The 23329-nt window shown below is 44.7% G+C and overlaps 1 protein-coding gene and 1 pseudogene across 2 annotated transcripts in view; one reads left to right on the top strand and one right to left on the bottom strand.

The window, feature by feature from the left end:
* PLD5 (phospholipase D family member 5) overlaps positions 1-23329 on the bottom strand; it is a 422286-nt gene that overhangs the window by 355488 nt on the left and 43469 nt on the right. The window lies entirely within an intron of this gene.
* On the top strand, positions 16887-17557 carry LOC123585214 (annotated as a pseudogene).

A 23329-nucleotide genomic window follows, 5' to 3' on the forward strand; every position in this document is an offset into this window, starting at 1 on the left:
CCCTCCCTTCTCCCAAAAGAAGCCCCAGCTCGAATTTCATGCCATCAGAGGAGATCACCCAATACTCAGTGTCCTGAATGTCCCTGTGGTCTACTGACCCACCAGGTCAGCTCTCTTCTCCCTTCTCTCTGCAATGGAGTCTATCACTGCTTGTGTCTTAACCTTGGACATGTCAGTACACATGTAAGAGACCTTCCCAGTGCTGTGGGGTCTCGTCTCCTTGAACCATCCCTTTCAATAATCCCCACTCAGCCTCAGCCACTGGCTCTCACGTCATCACCACCAGCTGCAAACGCTCCAGAATCTCAGTGTAATGCACCCCACTGTCTGCCACAAGTCTCTATCTTCTCCTCTCACTTTCTCTCCTGTCCTGACTCCAGTGATTTTTTTTTTTTTTTTTTTTTTTTTTTGCCCCCACTAGGATCAGCGACCCATTTGATCACAGCACCATGTCACCATATCTCAGCCCTGGAGGTCTTTTCCTCCCCTACGTCAGCTGGAAATCAAAACCAATCCGTGCAATCGCGGTCTTCCATGTGACCTCTATTTTCTGCCCTTCTCCTCTTACTGTCCTTGCTTTGCCCTCCAGCATGCAACACATGCACCCTTCACTCCTGCACCTGCACAGCCGTGCGTGGCTGGAGAAAAGCAAACCTCGTATCATGTCTGCATCACCAGGGGATCCCCCAGTGCTCCCAAGCAAACACTCTCCTCATTGCTAATCAATCCACTGATTCACCCACTCTCCCAAAGGGCTATTTCACATTTTCTTATCTCTCTCCAAACTTCCAACACCTTCTGGATGGTTTGTACTCTCAGCTTATGACCTTTGCTCTTACTTTATTTCCACAGATCCCACTGCCTCATCTGCCCACCATCCAGGGCCCGCCTCCCCGCTGGTACCAAGGAGGAACCAGCCCTGCCTCTGCCTAAAGGCAGTCCCTCTACTTGTCCCTCAAGTATATCACTTCAGTTATTATCCCCTCTTCTACAAAAAAAATATATTTTCCGCTCTATATTGAATCATTCCTATCAGCACACAAAATGCTATTATTATTCCTCCCACCTTAAAAAGGAACAAAAAGACCTTCCCTTCTCCCCATTTTCCCCACCAGCCACTGTGTCATTTCTTTACTTCCTGCAACAAAATTTGGAAAGTATTGTCTATACTGTCTCCCTTCCCTGCCACTGCATTGACACCACACATGACCTCCACACATCGCCAGACCTAACGTCGGCTCTCATTTCTAATCACACCTGACCTTTGAAAGCCTTTCACACAATAGGTCATTCTTCCTCCTCGATACGATTTCTTCACTTGGCCTCTTGGTACATCAAACCTTCCTGATTTTCTGTCAACCTTGCTGGCTGTTCCTTCTTAGTCGACTTTGCACGCCCCTCCTCCTCCGCCCACGCTCTCAATTTTGGAGTGCCTTTGGGCTCAGTCTTTGGTTTCTTCTCCATCTACATTCCGGTCCCATGGCTTTAAGTAGCAATTAAATGCCAATGACTCTCCAATTCTATCACCAGCCCCAACCTCTTTTGCTAGCTCCAGACCCATCTATCCAACGTCAATGCAACAATGCCACTTGGGCATCTCAGAGGCATCTCAGATTCAACCTAAACAAACTGAACACTGTTCAGTCCAATCTACCCTCTTTTACCCACTGTCATACTCATCTCAACAATGCCAACTCTATCCTTGAAGGCCAGACACTCTGGAATCACACTGGATGGCTACAATTAACTTTTTTTTTTTTTTAATAATGGAAAATAACAAATGTTGGCAAGGATGTGGAGAAACTGGAACCTTCACACATTTCTGGCTGGGATGTAAAATGGTGCAGCCACCCTGTGGAAAACAGTTGGACAGCTCCTCAAAAAGTTAAAGACAGAACTACCAGATGATCCAGCATTTCCACTCCTAGGCATATATCCCAAAGAATGGACAACAGATGTTCAAACAAATACCTGTGTACAAGTATTTGTGGCAATACTATCACAACAGCTACAAAGCAGAAACCATGCAATGTCCATCAGTGGATGAGTGGATGAATAATGTGTGGTGTATCCATACAGTGAAATGTTCTCCAGCATAAAAAGAATGAAGTATCAACACATGTTACAACATGGATGAACTTTGAAAACATCATCATAAGTGAAAGAAGCCAGACACAAAAGATCACATATTATGTGATTCCATTTACATGAAATATCCAGAATGGATAAGTCCAGAGAGACAGAAAGTAGATTAGTAGCTGCCAGGAACTACACAGAGGTAGTGATCACACAACACTATGAAGGCACTAAATGCTGCTGAATCATATGCTTAAAAATGGCTCATTTTAGGTTATGTGAGTTTCACCCAGATTAAAGAAAAAAAAGGGGGAAATCTCCCTTAACTCCTTTCTTTCTCTGATACTCCAAATGTAACCTGTAAGAAAATCATCCGACTCTACTTTCCAAACGCATCCAGAACGCAACCACTCTGGTCAAGGTCAACACCATCTCCCTTCATATTACTGCAGTCATTGTCCCCCTCATGCTGCTGTTGACCCCTCTAATCGACCCTCAACACAGCACCCAGAGTGTGTCATCTGTCAACTGCCACCCTCCTGGGGCTTCCCATTGACTATTCAGGCCAACCTTCCAACACTGGTCCAGAGCCCCACAGGAGCCCAGCTCCTGCGCCCGCCGCTAACACTGTCCCTCCTCATCTCTTCCCTGTTCCCTCCAGCACAGCCACACTGGCCTCCCTTCACTGGCCTCTCTTCAGTGATGCCAGGCACATCGTCAGCTGGCAGGTTCTCTGCCCTGATGTTCTCCTGCTTCAAAACCACTGGGCTAATTCCCTTACCTCCTTCAAGACTTGGCCCAATCTCACCCTGTCAAAGATGCTTCTCCTGCTCACCCATACACATAACTCTGGTCCCCCTCATGCTGCTCTAATTTTCCTTTTATCCATAGCACTTTTCTCTCCCAATATACTGTATGATAGCAAAAAAGTGCTGTGTGCCTCAGTTAGGGTATAAGCTTCATGAAGGGAAAGAGTTGCATCTGTTTTGTTCCCGATGTATCCCAGGTACACAAAATGGCACCAGACACATGGCAGAAGGTGAGTGATATTTACTGAATTGAACAGATCTTCAAAGTAGAAACAAAAATGGGTCATAAAAATCTTTACCAAATTGATAATAGTGACTGTCAGAGGGAAATGAGGAAAAGATGTGAAATTTGGGATAGATACAAAAGGGACTTCATCTTTGCCGGAATGTTTTGTTTCTTTCAGTTAAAAATGATGAAGTGTGGGGCGCCTGGGTGGCTCAGTCAGTTGAGCGTCCGACTTCAGCTCAGGTCACGATCTCACGGTTCGTGAGTTCGAGCCCCGCGTCGGGCTCTGGGCTGACGGCTCAGAGCCTGGAGCCTGTTTCCGATTCTGTGTCTCCCTCTCTCTCTGCCCCTCCCCCATTCATGCTCTGTCTCTCTCTGTCTCAAAAATAAATAAACATTAAAAAAAATTTTTTTTAAATAAAAATAAAAATAAAAATGATGAAGTGCACTCAGTACTACAAAATCTTAATATGTGCCAATTCTGCATAATCTCTTGGTACCGGTTACAGGATTCTGTGCATATTTTGGACTGCTTAAAATTTTTCAAAATTTTAAGGGCAAGTAAGGAAAAAAAAACATTTTATGGTTTTTATAGAGAATTCCTTTGCTCTTCCCATAAGAATAAAAGTTATCTTCTTAGAATTTCTGCAACAATGTCTTTTCTTGACTGAATACAGCCACTGGGCAATAGCCCAGGTCCACTGGAGAAAGGAACAAACAGAGTTACAAATACAAAACTACGATTTTCACCAATTTGACCTCCTCCACACCGTGTGATGCTAAGGGACAATCCAAGCTGCAAGGGAAGTGGTGTCCCTCTGGCACACAGTGACATTACTGTCAGAACCCACCGGGTGGTGTACTGTGTGAGCCTCACCAGAGCCAGGGCTCCCTAGCATCCCCAAGGAAATGCCCTCTTTCAAATGACCTCTTTCAGAGAGTTCTAAAGCTGCTTCAGCCGGTCTGTGATGGAAGTACTCAAGCTTAAGTCTACAGCTCGGAGGAAAGCCCCCTGCCGTCGATCCCCTGCAGCCCCTTTCCAGGCGATAGCCTGATATGACAGAACCCTACAATCTTGAGGCAAAATTAAAATGTATTTATTTTGGAAAAATAAGACTCAGTCATACACTCCTCTCCTTTTCCAACATCTCACAGCAAAATAAAGGTTGTATTGCCAAGAGTTATAAAATTAGAGAGGAAATGAAAATCTGTTATTTTCATAATAAGGTCTTTCCGCTTAGCCAGAGTATTCTGAGTTCCAAAACAACTCATATCCCCAAATGGTTGAGTTTTCATTGGGACTTACTGATTTTAGGCATTTGTAGTGGGCTCTAACTTAACCACACTTTAAACACAACAATTTTTAAGTGATGCCTGGAACTACTGAATAGAACCTTTCCAATATTATACTAGATCGATATCCAATCAGCATATAAGCTGTATGTAATATGCTCATTATACTGAGCAGATAGGTAAGACAGCCTTCTTTTTTCACTGTAAAAGTGATATACGCTGTAGTAACATTCATGTATTTAGAGGGATATAAAATACAATCACCTTCCTTTCTTTGCTTCTAGCCTACTCTGTCCCAAGCCTTAAACTACTTACATTCCTGGTAACAGTTTTGCACATATGCCTGCAGACCTTTTTTTTTTTTTAAGTTTATTTATTTATTTTGAGAGAGACAGAGAGAGAGGTGGGGAGGGGCAGAAAGAGAGGAAAAGAGAGTATCCCAAGCAGGCTCTGTGCTGTCTGCATGGAGTCCAACGTGGGGCTTGACCCCACGAACCGTGAGATCATGACCTGAGCAGAAACCAAGAGTCAGATGCTTAACTGACTGAGCCACTCAAGTGCTTCCCCTTGCAGACTTTGAAAAATACGATTTTAGGGGCACCTGGGTGGCTCAGTCAGTTAAGCCTCCAACTTTGCCTTAGGTTGTGATGTCACAGTTTGTGGGTTCAAGCCCCATGTCAGGCTCTGTGCTGACAGCTCAGAGCCCGGAGCCTGCTTTGGATTCTGTCTCTCTTTCTCTCTCTCTCTGTGTCTCCCTCTCTGTCTCTGCTCCTCCCCCACTTGTGCACACTCTCTCTCTCAAAAATAAATGAATAAACATTTTAAAAAATGAAAAATTAAATAAAAATAAAAATACACTTTTATTTTTTCTTTCACTAAGTGAGATTTTACCATACACACTATTCTGAAATATTTTTTTATCACTTAACATTTTTATGATGGAATATGCCAGGTCAGAATATTCATTCTCCTCAGCGACTGACTGGTATTTCTCAGAATAAAGTAACAACAGCAACAACAATAATAAGAGAGAACACTTCTACCAATGCTCGCTGTCTCAGGCTCTCAGCACTTTTCATGTCTGGATCTAATCGCTAATGACAACCCTCTGTGACAGGTACTATTATCCCCTTTCAGATGAAGAAACCGGGAGATGATAAAGAATTTGCTCACGGTCATAGAGCATGTAAGAGATGGTGCTAGAATTTAGACTCAGGCCATCAGGTTCCGACATCTGTGGTCTTAACCACCATAACAGACTGATCATGCTGTAATGTGCTTAAGTCTCCCTGGAAGTGGACATTTAGATTGTTTGTTTGCTTACTATTTTAAACAGCGCCACAATAAATATCTTTAAAAAAAATAGGTATCGCTCTTTCCTGAAGATTCATTTCTAGAGGTGGGATTGCTTATCCAGGCATTTCACATTTTGGCAGGTAATGCCAGACCGACCTCTAGAAAAGCTGCATCTATCTACCTTCCCCCCAAACAATGCTGTATTCGTGCCCCATGCTGCCTCTAGATTTTGTCAGTCATCCCTCTATTCCGATAAACTGATAAAACACCAAACAGAGTCATGGCGTTGCTTTAATTTGCATGGTCCTGATCACTTGTGAGTTCAAGCAGCATTTCAAGTGTGCATTGCCTGTTTGTATTTATTGATCTCTGAATCTTGCCTTCTCACATTTTGGCCCATTGTTTATTGAGTTGTCTTTTTTTTTTTAATGTTTATTTATTTTTGAGAGAGAGAAAGACAAAGCATGAGTTGGGGAGGGGCAGAGAGGGAGGGAGACACAGAATCGGAAGCAGGCTCCAGGCTCCGAGCTGTCAGCACAGAGCCTGACATGGGGCTTGAACCCACAAACCACGAGATCACGACCTGAGCCGAAGTCGGACACTTAACCGACTGAGCCATCCAGGCATCCCCTAGGTGATCTTCTTTTCCTCCTCAAATTAAAACTCGCCTCCACTTCCATTTACTCAGGGAGTAAGAGCCTATCTTCCCTTTCTGCCCTTCTCTGTCTATGCCCACGAGTCTCAGCTATGCTCACGAGAACAACCCTGTTTGCTCCTATCTTACAAGTACTGGCACCAGACTCCGCTCTGAGGTTAGCAGGCTCCCCTACCACCAGTCTTTGTCCAAGACAATGTGGCTGGGCCTCTGGCACCAACAACAGTGCACATCCCCTTCCAAGCCACAGCGGTTCCCGGGGCGGTGTGAGAGTCTTAGCGCCATCGCTATGGAGGACTGAGCTCATTCCAGGGCTCCCTGGTGGAGCTGGCCTGGGCTCTCAACTTTTCACCTCCTTTGATCATCCCTCCACCCCGGTGGTCCTCCCCCGGGGGTGGAGGGGTGAGCTGTCTGCCCCTCTCAGCTACCTAGGAGGATTTACCCCTTAGACCTCTCCATTCCGGCAGGTCCCTCCACCTGTGCCCCAGCCCACGTCCTTTGTCTGCTGCAGAGTGCATGATTATTTCAAGAAAAAACAATGCTGGTCACTCTAGGATACTTTACTCCTCTTCCTTTGCAAGGGACCCTCCTCAGACCCAGGCGGTTCCTGAGGATTTTGTCCCATTCTAGCGGCTGAAGTCCCATAACTGGGATTCACCTTGGAGCTCAGGAAGTTCGTTCGTGAACAAAACGGATGTAAAACAGAACCCCCACTTTTCTGGAACTGCCAGGTTCCATCTAGGACCCATAAATGCCACCCCCACACAATAAACAATGACACTGGCTGGATTTCTGAAACAGAGTTTTATATAAACGGTATCTGCTTTGGTAGCAGCATCCCTTAGGAAAAAACTGTGTTCTGAACTTTGAAGCCACTCAAGTGTGTTACGTAACAAGCTGGCGAACAACCACGCTCATGATTTTTCTTCCTGTTCCTTCCCTTAGCCACCCCACGTTGGAGAGAATCTGAAAGCAATTTGGTTTCATTAAGTCAGGGATGTGATGGAAATTTGTTGCAATCACTTACTGGTCTGCTTTCACAAATCATTTTTGGGAAATTAAAGGACCCTGAGAGACCAGCTTGTTGAAATTTCAACAACCCTCAAGATTATGCGTTTTCCTTGGTGTTGCACAAATAAGCTGACTAAACTTGCAATTGCAGAGAAAGCAATGACAGCACTGCTGAGCAGCTCACGGATGGGCAGGTGTTCACACTTAAACTGGACGTGTGCAAAGAGCGGAAAACGGAGCCCGCGTTCACTCCCCACTGCTGAACTGCTTGGGGCTGGAGGAATCATGGATGTTGATAACGGAAGACACATGGGCTCACTAAACTCCCAGTTTCCAAAGACAGTCCCAGATGGCTGATGCATAAGGAAGACGCTTTTTTTTTCTCGCCTGGACGCGTCCAGATGTGTCTGCGTGAACAGGCATCTGGTTCCATGCCACAGTGTGCTGGCAGAGCATCCGTGTGATTCTGGAAACGAATTCCGGAACTATCCTGCAGTACCCAACTTTGTGGTCAGAAGCTGGGCGAGGCGTGGGTCTATCCGGCCGTGCAAGTGCACACTCTTGTTCACAGAGGTGTTGGGATTAAATGATGTCAGCTGTGTAGACCTACAGTCAACAGGTGAGGCTCTCCTCTGCTACACACCTGAAACCAACGTAACCCTGCGTGTCAACTGTGCTCCAAGAGAGGAAGAAAGAAAAGAAAAACAAAAAGAAGAGAAAAGAAAAAGTGAAGTGCTCTGCCTGATACTCCCAACTGGAGACTAATACAGTCTGTTAAATGCAGGAGTCTCCTGGGCTTCAGTAAGATGTATCCCTGACTTTATTCATTCAAAGGACTGAACCTGTAACAAAAATAAAGTTAAATAAACTATACATACTATGTATCTATTTCACATATTGTGTGTGTGTGTGTGTGTGTACACACACACACACACACACACACACACACATATTAAGCCTAAAATGTTTTCTTTTCCTGGTTAAAAGTCTCCACTGAATCGAGTACATGTGTTCCAAACAGGTATGGATTTCAGATTATGGAGCCCATCTAACAAATGACTTAAATGTTACCCAAGATAAAAGCTGAGGCCGGACTACTTTTTAAATAAACCAGCAGAATCATTGGAGTTTGTTGTGGCTTTTTTTTTTTTAATGTTTGTTTTGAGAGAGAGCCAGTGGGGGAGGGGCAGAGAGAGAAAGGGAGAGACAGAGAATCCCAAGCAGGCTCTGCACTGTCAGCACAGAGCCTGATGTGGGGCTCAAACTCATGAACATGAGATCACGACCTGAGCTGAAATAAGAGCCAGACACCTAACCGACTGAGCTACCCAGGTGCCCTGAGTTTTAAAGAATAGTTTAAAAGAGAAATTCAAGGAAAAAGGAGAAATGATTCATTTTCTCTTGTTAATCTCTAAATATCTTGATATCTTATGTGAATTGAGAAAGAAGAAAATATAAAAAGAGGAAAGAGACAAGGGTGACCGGGTGGTTCAGTTGGTTAAGTGTCTGATTCTTGATTTTGGCTCAGATCATGATCTCACGGTTGTGAGACAGAGCCCCACATCAGCTCTGGGCTGGGTGTGGAGTCTGCTTGGGATTCTCTCTCTCCTTCTCCCTCTGCCTCTCCCCTACTCTCTCTCTCTTAAATAAATAAATAAATAAATAAATAAATAAATAAATAAATAAATAAATAAATAAAACGAAATAAAATAAAAAGAGACAGAAGACAGTATTTTTTTTTAATGAAGAATAATGTTCAAGTACAAGCTAAAACATAAGTCTAAAGTTGCATGTTAGCATTCAGGAGTACATGTCTTAGAGGCTCCCCAAAAGGATATTTCAATTAGCAGTACATCCCATACTGTTGGAGTTCCCAAATCTAGATTTAAAGAGTAAGATATCAGGGTGCCTGGATGGCTCAGTGGGTTGAGCGTCCGACTTTGGCTCCGGTCATGATCTCGCAGTTTGTGAGTTTGAGCCCCACATGGGGCTCTGTGCTGACAGCTCAGAGCCTGGAGCCTGCTTCGGATTCTGTGTCTCCCTCTCTCTCTGCCCTTCCCCCCACTCACACTCTGTCTCTCCTTGAAAAATAAATAAACATTAAAAAAAAAAAAGAGTAAGATACCATTTGGTTCAAAATAACCAAAATGGTATAGGAATTTAAAATAAGTAAGTAGATAGCAGAATGGGAAGACAAAAAAAGTGTAGCCCAGGCTCCGTTTCAATACAAATTTGCAGTCCACCCTTGAGTAAAATGCAACCGCTCCCTTTTGGTCCGATTTCCAAATGGAAATGGTCCTCATGCCCTTACAGAGGGCCAGTGTGAAGATAAGTACCACAGTACACAGTACAGAGCAAGAACATGAAAGGTTGATGTTACAGAGGCTGGCTGTGATACTGATGCTCTTAGAAAAAAAAAAATAATTTGGTTTGTATTTCCACTGGTATCAAATAAGAGTATTGTATGTTCTAGAACATAGCATGGGGTCTGTTGAAAAAGATAAAGATAAAAATCATATAAAAGTTTTTCTCCCCAGAGACTCTTAAAAACTGAGAACACACTGAGGGTTGATGGCGGGTGGGAGGAAGGGGAGGGTGGGTGATGGGTATTGAGGAGGGCACCTGTTGGGAAGAGCACTGGATGTTGTATGGAAACCAATTTGACAATAAATTTCATATATTGAATAAATAAATAAATAAATAAATAAATAAATAAATAAAAAGTTTTTCTCCCCAGAGACTCTTAAAAACTGAGAACAAACTGAGGGTTGATGGGGGGTGGGAGGGAGGAGAAAGTGGGTGATGGGCATTGAGGAGGGCACCTGTTGGGAAGAGCACTGGATGTTGTATGGAAACCAATTTGACAATAAATTTCATATATTGAATAAATAAATAAATAAATAAATAAATAAATAAATAAATAAAAAGTTTTTCTCCCCAAAGGTAAAATCTTGCAAAGTGTATACATGAAGGACTGTTACTAAAAGCAATGTCTATTATCTTCCTGGGAACTTCAAGGGGAAAAAAAAAATCGCTTGTGTGCACTAAAAGGATTTACGGTTCCAACATGCGCTGGTATCTCATCCAAGTGCCGAGAAACACCTCCAGAAAACAGAAAGAGCTGGGAAGAGGCAACCCACAGAAACTAATGAGTGCTGTCTGGTTTTCTAGATTGAGTTGCAACTACCCAGGAACATTCCATTTCCCAAGACAAGAATGGCATGGACTAATTACCTGGAAATCTGTTGAGTTACAAATACAAATAAGCCCAGCCTCCACAGGGACTGCTAACCCATGTGACAATCACTTTACTATGCAGGCGCTACAGGATTGAGTCCAAGGAGACACTTCCCAGAATCAGCATCTTCAGGAAAGTCTGTCAGGGCTGAGAAGTCAACGAGACACAGCCTCAGTCTTTCCTTCCGTTGCCACTGGCCACCTCCACCCGGATTCCTGCTACTCTTCCATCGTCTCCACTCAGCTGATGGTACCACCATGCCCCCAGGACTCAAGCCGGAAACTGGAACTGCCCCATATGTGGTCTCACCAAGTCCCTCCAAAATCACTTCTTCATTGAGCTCCTCATGATTCCCCATCTACAAGATTGCATTGGAGTCCTGGTTGGTTTCCCTGCTGTTCTCCTCGACCTCCACAGCCACTCCCTCACAGGAGTGACCTTCCAAACACAGAAGCTGGGCACGTTACTGCCCTGCTTAAAATCCTGCAGTGAAGGCACAGATGCCTTCTGATCTGGCTCCTTCCTGGCTCTGCGACGTCTCATCTTTCACGTGTACCCATAAATACTGTTCTCGAACTACACCGTGCAGTTCCCACGGCATCCACCAGACAGATTCCTAATCATCTTTCAGAAGCCAAACCTGAGGTCGGTCACCTTCGCTGTCAAGTCTTCTCTGCCTGCCCGAGATCCACAGCTACCTTCTCTGGCTACTTCGTAGTTTGCTCGCAGCTCTACTACGGTGCAGAACACCCTGCATGACAAACATGCATGTATTTGTCCAACGTCCCACCATCGACGAGCTCTCAGAGGACACAGCTGTTTCTTAGTTATTCCTGAGTCTGTCGTGTCTAACACAGTGCCTGGCAAAAATAGTGCTCAAGAAATGAATGCTGAATTGCAAAGCTACAGCCCCTGAACTATGTCTCCTGGGCATCAAATACGATAGACCTACAGTGGAGCTCAAGTCACAATTAGGGAAGCACAGAGAGAGAGAGACAGAGAGAAGGAAAGGGAAATCAGGAAAGCAAGAAAAGAAAGGCTTCACGTTGAGAGTAAATAGCTACCAACAAGTTTTCAAACAAAACCTAGAACCAAGTTTACCTATCCATGTTCACTAAAGTATCGTACCCAAGAAAGGTCACTGGAGCCCCTTCAGCGGAGTAAACAAAACAGCAAGGAGACTATCACACACAGTGGCAGGCTGCACTGTGCCCCCAAACTCGAAGCCCCAACCTAGCACCTCAGAACGTGACCCTTTGGGAGACAAGATCTTTAAAGAGGTAATTAAGTTAAAATGAGGTCCTTAGGGAAGGGCCCTAATCCAGTAAGACTGGAGTCCTTAGGAGAAGAAGAAGGTGGAGTGGGTGTGTGCACAGGAGGCCAGCCATGGAAAGAGGCAGGAAGGGGTGAGGGCAAGCCAGGGAGAGGGGCCTGGAACCCGTCCTTCCCTCACAGACCTCAGAGAAAACCAACCCCACCAGCACCTTGATCTTAGACTTCTAAGCGCCAGAATGGTGAGAAAATACATTTCTGTTGTTTAAGGGGCTCAGTCTGGGACATTTTGTTACGACAGCCCTAGGAAACTAATCTTATCCTATACAGGGGATTTGGTTAAGGAAAAGAAAAAACCTGGGGTCAGGGGCACTGTCTTCCAGTATTTGAAAGGCTGGTGGGTAGAAAAGGAATCAGTCATTTTTTTCTAGGATTTGTGCATTCCATCTTGGAATAAGGAAGGACTAATAACAGGATACATTAACCTTAAAGATAACCTTCTGGTCCCCATACTCTATGATCATTAAAAAAGACATTCTTCTTAAGATGTCTGATTACAGACAGAGCTAAGATCCGCCTCTTACGAGCTCAAAATACTTCCACGAATGGCTGGTATTTTATGTCATACTTCATCTAAAACATTGCAGTATGGCAGAGACTGAGCCAGGTCAAAACTGGAGTTCAGGTACTTCTGTTCAGGTACTCCTGGTCCCCCACCACCGTCACCACCATGTAGATTTCCTTTCCTCCATTGACTGGCATTCAGGGTGAAGGGCTTCCTGATAAACAAATTCAAATCTGTCCATTCACAGGGTTCGCTATATATACAGGCATATAGGTGTAGAGGGAGAGGAGCAGGGGAAGAACACTGCAAGGAGGAAGAGAAGAGTCCTGAGAAGGACATTCAGGGCCAAAGACCACAGCCAAGTGCTGGTCCCGATACTGCATGGGGTCCTGGTGCTGCATGGTGGTCGCTGGCTGAACCCGCATGAGCAAGGTGCTCTCTACCGGCCATGTGCATGTCATGGGGACAGCAGGTATGTGTCAGATCGGTAGAGCTGCCCTCCTATATTCTGCACAACTTCTGGACTTAACAACATAGCGTTGGCCACTCTACAAGAACAGCAGAGGCAAAATGTCTCAATAACTTTGGGGAAGCATGTTATGCAGCAACATCCCCCTGGAGTGCGGAGTCATCCTCGCAGCTGAGCAGAGGAGTGGAATGGCATGCTGGCCGGGAACAGTAGTGGCTCAGAAGCCACTTGGCAACGGAGGCAGAGTTCTGGCAGTAGAGCATTGACAATCCAGGCTGGGCAAGCACGCAGGCACAGCATTAACAGGTGGTCAATAGAGTGAGCCAACATTCAAGGTCATCAGGTTTAGGACAAGCAAGAGGTGGGACCAGTGCAAGTGTTGCCCCCCGGGGGGACATTATTCCAGGACAGCCAGGAACAAGGGGCCAGCAACACGAACTCAACCTTGGAGGATCCTGTAAGAGCATACGAGCTGTATCCTAAGTGCATGGTTCTACTAAAAGGACTGTTGAAATGTGGCGTGAGTTGCTTCTGTCATGTAGGTGGACGGTACAGAGCTCTGGATGTTGAGTTTTAAAAATAAACATGTCCTTATTGGTGTCCACAGCTGGTGAGGTCTGAGAACATTTACTATGCAAAAACTCTACATTAAGAACATGTTCTTTAAAGCACATTTCCAAGCATATACTTATAAAGCAACCCGGTAGAATGCCATTAAATCTGGGCAGAGTGCCAAATGGAACATGACAGAATAGTGATTCGGGGGAGACTCAAGGTCAGCCAGAGGATTTCCAACTAATCACCACCGATGGCTCTCAAGAAGGCTCTGACCCTTAAGCCCAGATTCCCAGAGGAAAGCTTTGTCTGAGTAAGGCCTTCAGAAGCGTGCTGAAGGGAACGTGTCTCTGGAGAGAAATGTGTAGTACAGGGTACAAGAAATTCAGAACACTCTGGCTTAGTTCAGAGAACACTAGTTCTCCTAGTTCCCAGGACAAGCTGGGAGAAGAGGTCCAAGAATAGGAGCCAATGACTGAGACCTTGGGTCCTGTTTCTTCCAGCAACTAACCACTTGCCTTTACTTTCTACCTCTCTGCCTACGTTTCTTCTATCATCTGGCAGTATTCACATCTAACTTACCGACCAACCAGTAACGGGAGGCTCAAATGAGAGAGCAGATATTTCTTGAAAAGGTCCAAGCGTACAGAAATAAAAGGTATTATTTATCAAGTTTAAATCACCTCTCAAGAAATACCAGGTCCCATCTGTCCGTGGGAAATTTACTGAGTGTTTACCATATTGCAGGATGGCTAGGCACTGGAACCCATGTAAAATATTGCAACCCTTTGCTCCTCTCACAGAGATAGATGTTCATGAAAAAAGTATAACACCATGAGAGAATCATTATACCAGAAACAAGCAGAAAGTATCGGAAATAAAAAAAGATGATGTGAAGAGGTTTGCTACAGTAATATTTAAACAAATGCAGACAACCTGATAACTTACAGAACATTCATACGATAGAATACTAAACAGCCACTAAATAGAAGTTTTTATGAAGAAGTTTGAATGACATGAAGATATTTTAGAGAAAAGTAGTACACAAAACAGACGATGTGGAATAAGACAAATCCTGCCAAAATTAAATTCATAAAACTCCCTCTTCTGGCTCTGATGAGTTACTGTACCAGACTGGCTCTCCCACTGTTAATACTTAGGAAACTGGACAAAATGTACAAAAAATTTTTCAGATATTGGACGACAAGCAGCACAGGAAATGAGGCAAGAAATGCAATCAGCACAATATCAATATGTAAAAATGAACTGTATTTTTATACACAATTGGCTACTGTGTATAGAACAATGAACTGCCAAACGCAATGAAAAGCACAACTTATAAGACCACTGAAACATACATGATTTAGGATAAATTTAACAAGATATTCCAGAGACCTATTCACTGTAAACTAAAAATATACTGCTAAAAGAAAGAAAATCTAAATAAATAAGGAAATCTACTACATTCATAGATTCAAGTGGATAATGAGATTTCAATTCTCCATATATTGTTTTATTGATCCGATGCAATCCTAATCAAAATCCCAGCAAACTTTTTGCAGAAGTTAACAAACTAATTCTAAAATGTACATAAAAAAGAGGTGAGGCACCTGGGTAGCTCAGTCAGTTAAGCGTCGGACTTCCGCTCAGGTCGTGATCTTGCAGTTCATGAGTTTGAGCCCCGCATCGGGCTCTGTGCTGATAGCTCAGAGCCTGGAACCTACTTCAGATACTGTGTTTCCTCTCTCTCTGCCCTTCCCCTGCTTGCTCTCTCTCTCTCTCTCTCTCTCTCTCAAACATAAATAAAACATTAAAAAATAATAAAAAATAACATGTATATAAAATGAAAATGACCTAGAACAGCCATAGACTTACTATAAAACTTCAGTAGTTGAGACCATATAGTATTGGCATAAGAACAGCACACAGATTAGTGAAACAATAAACAGAACAGAGAGTCCAGAAATAACAGATGAACAAAAATATGGCCAATTAATTTCTTCATAATAGTGGCAAGAAAAATCAATGGGGAGTGCTGGAAAGCCCTTCTGAAAGATGATGCTGGAAGAAACATATAGCAATATGGAAAAAAGAGATAAACTCTGACCCCATCTCACATCATACAAAAACGTAATTCTAAATGAATTACAAACCTAAATCTAAGAGCTAAAATTCTAAAACTTTTAGAAAAAAACTGATGAAAATTGTCTTTGCAACTTTGAGGAAAGTATTCTTAGAGAGGACATAAACAGCACTAACTATACGGGGAATGAGATAAATTGGGCATCATCAAAATTGAAAACCGCTGTTCTACCAAAGACATCATTAAGAAAATGAATATGCACCCCACAGATCTGGAGAAAATATTTGTACTACACATAGCTGGCAAAAGGCTTATATCCAAATAGAGAAAGAGCTCTTGGGGTGCCTGTGTGGCTCGGTTGGTTAAGCATCTGATTTTTTATTTTGGCTCAGGTCATGATCTCACAGTTCATGAGTTCAAGCCTCACATCGGGTTCTCTGCTGTCAGTGCAGAGCTCACTTCTCTCTCTGCCCCTCCCCTGCTCTCTATCTCAAGAATAAATATTTAAAAAGAAAGAGCCCTTAAAATTTTTATTAAAAAACCATAAAAAATGTGCAACAGATCCTAACAGCTACTTCACAAAAGTAAACAGAAGAATGGTCAATAACCACATGAGAAGGTGTTCAACATCATCAATCATGAGGCAAATGCAAATTAAAACCCTGATAAAATGCTTAAAGGGCTAGTATCCAAAATGTAAAAAGAACCTATACAACTCAACACCCAAAAAATAAATAATCCAATTAAAAATGGGCAGGGGGCACCTGGGTGGCTCAGTCAGTTGAGCATCCGACTTCAGCTCAGGTCATGATCTCACAGTTCATGGGTTCGAGCCCTGCATTGGGCTCTGTGCTGACAGCTCAGAGCCTGGAGCCTGCTTCGGATTCTGTGTGTCCCTCTCTCTCTGTCCCTCCCCCACTTGCGCTCTGCCTCTGTCTCTCAAAAATAAACAAACATTAAAAAAAAATTTTTTAATGGGCAGAAGATACAACAGACATCTCCCCAAAGAAGACATCCAGATGGCCAATAGACACACGAAAAGATGCTCAACACCACTCATCATCAGGGAAATACAAATCAAAACCACAGTGAGATACCACCTTACACCTGTCAGAATCACTAAAATCAACAACACAAGAAATGACAGGTGTTGGTGAAGATGCAGAGAAAGGGGAACCCTCTCACACCACTGGTGGGAATGTAAGCTGGGGCAGCCACTGTGGAAAACAGTATGGAGGTTCCTCAAAAAGTTAAAATCAGAACTACCTTACGACCCAGCAATCACACTACCCTCTGCCTCCAGGACCAGCCAACACTCTATTTTGAGCTTAGCTCCTTATTACCGGTCAACCATGAGCTCCCAGATTCATCACACTTATTCCACTGAGGTGAAGGCTGCTGTCAACCACCTGGACCACATGCACCTGCAAGACTCCTACACCTGCCTCTCTCTGGGCTTCTATTTGGCCCATGACGATGTGGCTCTGGAGGGCATGGGAGGGTGCTGAGTGCCTCTTGAAGATGCAAAACCAGTGCACCCTCTCCAGGGCTTGCAGAAGCCATCCCAAGATGGCTCATCCCAAGATGAGTGGGGGTAAAACCCTGGACACCATGGAAGCTGTCCTGGCTCTGGAGAAGAGCCTGAACCAGCCCCTTTTGGATCTGTATGCCCTGGGTTCTGCCCGCACAGACCCCCAGCTCCGTGACTTCCTAGAGAACTACTCCCTAGACAGGAGGTGAAAGTCATCAAGAAGATGGGCGACCCCCTGACGCACCCCCGTGGGCTGGACGGCCCCAGGCGGGGCTGGGTGAGTATCTCTTCGAGAGGCTCACCCTCCAGCACGACTAGGAGCCTCAGGAGCCCAGCAGCATTTGAGGGGCCCCTCTGGCAGCCCCCTGGGGCCACGGCTGGTGCCTGATCCTCTCCCTGCAGCCACTAGGTAGCTTTTTAACAACCTAGAGCCTTCTCCCAAGCCATAGACCAAATGGAAACAATAAAGCTTTTTGCAACCAAAAATAATAATAATAATAATAATAATAATAATAATAACAGCAGAATTGCATAGGATTTCACCAAGCACAGGAGAGAGAAATCACTTCATGTAGAAAGAGAACTTCTCCAGAAGTACAACTGAGGATGCATTAGTAATATGCAGAAACCAGCCTACTCCAGGCAGGATATTTAAGTTGTAATTAGAGGATGGAGCTTTTCCGTCACCAGATCTTGACTGAAACAGGAAAAATTTCTACTCAAGTCTGGCACTTCAGTGCATCAATAATGGAAGGACCTTGGATTCGGACCTTTTCAAGGGATGCGCTGGAATGGCAGAGTTCACCTCTGCAAAAAGAACCACCCACAGCTTCCCCCGCACACAGGAACGGCGAACCAGTGAGGTCTGATGCTCACCACTGACAAATGACGCTAGTAACCCTCAGTGAGAAGCATGGCTCCAGCAACAGGCTCTGGGTGGGCCTGGGTCGTACTGGTGACTGCACCATCTGCTCCGAGAGGTTCGGTTCTCACCTCAGCTTTTATGCATTCATTTGTAATAAGCCCTGAAAGTCCAAGTTGGCAAGCTCTTTCCTGGCTCTTTAGAGTCTACTGCTTTGATAAAAGAAACCAAATACCATTTTTTCTTGTTTTGCAATTATGTATGTACATATAAATCTTCTTTCCGTCTTTCTTTAAACATGAAATTTCCAGGGGCGCCTGGGTGGCTCAGTGGGTTAAGCACAGGACTTTTTGGCTCAAGGTCATGATCTCGTGGCTCATGAGTTTGAGCCCCTCATTGGGCTCTGTGCTGGCAGCTCAGAGCCTGGAGCCTGCTCTGGATTCTGTGTCTCCCTTTCTCTCTACCCCTACCGCACTTGCCCTCTCTCTTTCTCTCTCTCTCTCTCAAAACTACATAACCATTAAAAAAATCAAAAAAAATTTCAAAACTGTAAATTGAATCTAGAATCACTAATTTTGGACCCTCTTCAGTTATGTAGAGTTACACTGTTTCTTAATGTGGTTTTCTTCTCTTTAATAGTCTAGGTTACTCATTGGCTGAGTCAAAGAGCTCATTACTGTATTGACTTTTGTTTCTAAAACATTTGGGGTGCGTGGGTGGCTCACTTCGGCTCAGGTCATGATCTCACAGTCCGAGAGTTCGAGCCCCATGTCAGGCTCTGTGCTGACAGCTCAGAGCCTGGAGTCTGCTTCAGATTCTATGTCTCCCTCTCTCTCTGCCCCTTCCCTGCTTGCACACTGCCTCTGCCTCTCTCTCTCTCTTTCTCTGTCAAAAATAAAAACATAAAGAAGATTTTTTAAAAATCCCATACTGCCACTGCACGGCAATGCCTCAGTTCACTGTCACCCTTTGCTTAGAACCCACATCTGCTTTACAGAACTTTTTCACAGTCTTTTTAATCGTCGGAATCTCAAAATCTTCCAGAAACTGCCTACTGCTGACCTACTGCCATGTAGAACAGTGCTTCTCAAACTGTGATGTGCCCTTGAGTCCCCTATAAACATGGTAACTGCGGACCCCGATGCATTACGTTGGAAGGGAAGCTCTTTGGCTCTAGAGCCCACGGGATGCTCATGCCCCCACTCTGTGCACCACACACTGCCCAGCACGCCGAACAAGGGCTCTTGCTCACCCAACTTTGGTTTTTCTCCACATACATACCCTTGGGGCAGGGCAGACTCTTCAGAAACAGTTTATTTCCTTGAACTTGACTAAGAGATTCCTCAGGCTAAAATGATCTAAGGCACATTCCTAATTTGCACTGGTAACCTTGCATGCTTAACCCTTCTTGGCACCTTCCTTATCCTTTGGATTCTATCACCTTCATGTTCTTAGCTCGGTGTGCTTGCACACGGCAACTTTTTCTGTAGTAGACCTTCCAGATCCACACTCATTAATCTTTGCAGGTCTTGTTTAAAATTTAAATCTTTCCTCTCTGAGTTGTTAATCATGATTCCAGATGAGAAAATTAAAATACCCTCCTTTCTTCCATATTAGATAAATACGGATATATAGAAATAGGTGTGTGTGTGTATATACACATACATACACATATACATATGCATATATACATGTTTACGTATTGACCTACTTAAGGAAAATCAAAGTCCAAATACTGTCAAGGTTTGAGAAGGCAAACATATTGCCCAGCTCCACAGGGCTAGAAACCAAATTCCATAAAATAGGTAGAAAAATAAAAAGGTAGTAATCCTGTATTACATCTAAATACTTCAGATATCTAAACCATTCTGTGAACTGGGCTCTGTTCCACATAGAAAATTTCAAGACAGCTCATTGTTCCTACTGCTCTCCACTTCCCAGTCTCACCTGCCAGTCTAACCGAATCCTTATTCCTCCCCCTGAAACTCTGCCCTTGGGGCTTTATATGTCTCCTTCCTAGGTACACGTTCTCCCATTTGAAAATTTACTTCAGGCCATCCTTCGCTGCTCTGATGTTAATTGGACTCTGTTTCCATGAAACTGTTGGAGTAAATTTCCATGCAGGTTCTTAAAATCTGGCTCATTTATATCTTCCCTTTCCACCTCCACTCATATTGATCTGTAATTACCAAAACTTTATGGACTCTGGAGTCTGAGAACTCTAGATATTTATCACAGGCTTGAAATGTACAATCCATATCTTCACTGGTCATTACCATTCTTATCTGTGTAAGCCACACATCAAGCTTAACAAGTGCATTTATTTCTTACTATCTCATAGTCTATTGATTTTCAACACCATAGTTGCTTATGAGAATATCTAATGGCAAGGTATAGAGCCAAGAATTCTATAAGTACCCCCACCCTCCTCTGATGCTTTCTCTTTCCCACCCAGCCATCAGTGTGACTATAGTATAATATAACACTATGTATAGTATGGTATTGCTAGAGTATTACATACTATAGTAATCCCATCTAGCAGATGCATTTACAGAGCAGCATAGAGCAGGTTTCTTCTTATAGGGCATTACTCCCATCCACAAGGTTCCACCCTTGTGACCTAATCACCCAAAGGCCCCCACCTCCTAACACTATCACATCGAAGGGTTAGGATTTCCACATATAAGTTTTGGGAGGTATGCAAACACTGGTTTCAGCCCATAACACTATTTTTTTTTTCAATTTTTTAAGTTTATCTATTTATTTTTAAGAGATTCAGAGTGGGGGAGGGGCAGAGAGAGAGAGAGAGAGAGAAAGAAAGAAAGAACATCAAGCAGGCTCCACAATGACAATGCCTTACTATGCAGGGCTTAAACTTACAAACTGTGAGATCATGACCTGAGCCAAAACCAGGAGTCAGACGCTTAACTGACTGAACCACCCGAATGCCCCATAATGCTATGTTTTAAAACATGACAAAAGAAAAAAAAAAAAAAAAAACAAGAAACAAACCTTATCTATGTAAATTTCTCACTCAAGCTAACTAAAAAAGAAGTTAGAAATACCATCTGGCTGGCTCAGTCCACAGAGCAACCAACTTATGATCTCCAAGTCATGAGTTTAAGCCCCATGCTGGAGGCAGAGATTACTTTAAAAAAAGAAAAAAGATGGAGCGCCTGGGTGGCTCAGTCGGTTAAGCATCCGACTTCGGCTCAGGTCACGATCTCACGGTCCGTGAGTTCAAGCTGATGGCTCAGAGCCTGGAGCCTGCTTCCGATTCTGTGTCTCCTTCTCTCTCTGCCCCTCCCCCATTCATGCTCTGTCTCTCTCTGTCTCAAAAATAAATAAAAACGTTAAAAAAAATTTTTTTTTAAAGAAAAAAGAAAAATACTTCAATGCTTACTATCTTAGAATACCCCACTATTATCTTTAGGATTTGAACAAGTTAGCAATTTTCCTACATCATATTCAGAATGTCTTGCTTGGCCAATCACTATTACTGTTGTATAAATCTTGACCCTGGTCACAGCACTGCTCTAGGTAAAATGACAGGGAAGCGGTGCCTGGGTGGCTCAGTAGGTTAGGCATCTGGCCCTTGACTTTGGCTCAGGTCATGATCTCATGGCTCTTGGGATCGAGCCCCACATCAGGTTCTGCACTAAGGGCACAGTGCAGAGCCTGCTCGGGGTTCTCTCTCGCCTTTTCTCTCTGCCCCTCCCCCCATGCTCGCTTGCTCCTGCCGTCTCAGAATGAATAAATAAATGAACTTTAAAAAAAAGAAGAAATGATAGGGAAGAGGAAGCTGCAAAGCTGGCTGGGGAGAAGGTAGGAAACCCCACATGGAGGAAAGGGCAGGCCACACCCTCTTCCTGAAATTCAAATCCAAGGTTTCAAGTGCAGCAAACCCCAGTTCCGTCCAAGCATCAAGGAGCAAGGGTCAGAGTCGAAGGAGGAGAAGGGTGAGCACAGGGTCATGCTTCTGGGCAGAGTCAATTCTGAGGGTCAGAGGAAATTTTCAGGTCGTGGGATGGGCAGGTCCAGAATGAACTTTCAGCAGGGAGGACTGGAAGAGTCTGGTAAGAGGAATCAGATGTCCCTCTTCACCGCCAGGGCCTGAGGCTGCCACAGGCCACGTGGGCTGCATGAAGACAGGACAGGCCTGTCTGAGGTGCAGGAAACTGCCAGGATGGGCCACAGGGAGACCAGAGCTTGCTGCTCACCCACACGTTCCCTCTGGCACCTCCAGCAAAGGACAGGAACGCACAGTTCATTATCATCCCCCCAGGGCAGGGAAAGAGCTCCCCGCTCCAGTGCAAGGCAGGGAATCCTGTCCATGGGACCAGCCCCAGGAGGCAGGCTCCAGCAGGGAGGACTCATAATGCTAAGTCCCGTAACCAGTACCCCCCAGGGCCACCTCCTTGTGTTCCTGACTGCACAATTCTCCTCTGGGGGTTAAGCTCTGCCCTAAGGAACGTAAGCAGTGAGTTATTCTAACTTAATATGTGGTCTTTAGGGGTGAGCCCAGGTATCTCAGAAAACCACTTTTTATCTTTCCTCCTACCTAATTAAAAAAAATTTTTTTTAACGTTTATATATTTTTGAGAGAGACAGAGTGTGAGAGGTGTGTGTGTGGGGGGGGGGGGGGGGTAGGTGCGGTGCAGAGACAGAGGGAGACACATTATTTGAACCAGGCTCCAGGCCCCGAGCTGTCAGCAGAGTCCAACGCCGGGCTTGAACTCATGGACCATGAGATCATGACCTGAGCCGAAGTCGGATGCTCAACCAACTGAGCCACCCAGGAGCCCCTCTCCTACCTAATTATTACATCTGCCCTTGCACCAGGCCCCCTCCTGCTTCTCCCTCAGGGTTGTAAGGTGAGGTGTCCCTCCCGACTTCTTCCCCAGGTTTAACTCTGGCCAAAGACACTCTTACACCATTTTCACAGATTATGCAGGATGCCACTCCTGGCCCGTGTCCTGCTCTGTGCACCAGGCACATCTGGGTGGGTGGCAGGTTCGATGCTCCCCACGCCCACGAGACCTGCCTGCCCCACGCACACCTGCAGCAGCCCTTTCTGCACTCAGGTCACAGGCTTCCGGAGGATGGCTCACCCCCAGCCTTCCTGGACACGGTTTTCCCATCACCTCTGCCGCCACCCCCCACCCCCACCAATGCCCCCAGTAGGTCCCAATCACAGGGATCAGGTCTCCCACCAGAGATCAAGAGACCTGCTGCAAGCCGGCAGGTCAGGCTCGGCACCAGGCTTTACGTAACAGAAACGCCTGTGATTTGGAGCTGTCTGGTACGTGCTGCCTCAACCCCCAGCCAAGGTTTATTTCCACGTTCCAAAATGACTATAAACCGTCTCAAACTCATTCTGGACTCTCT

Source organism: Leopardus geoffroyi, chromosome C3 (genome assembly GCF_018350155.1).
Source record: "Leopardus geoffroyi isolate Oge1 chromosome C3, O.geoffroyi_Oge1_pat1.0, whole genome shotgun sequence".
Lineage (NCBI taxonomy): Eukaryota > Metazoa > Chordata > Mammalia > Carnivora > Felidae > Leopardus > Leopardus geoffroyi.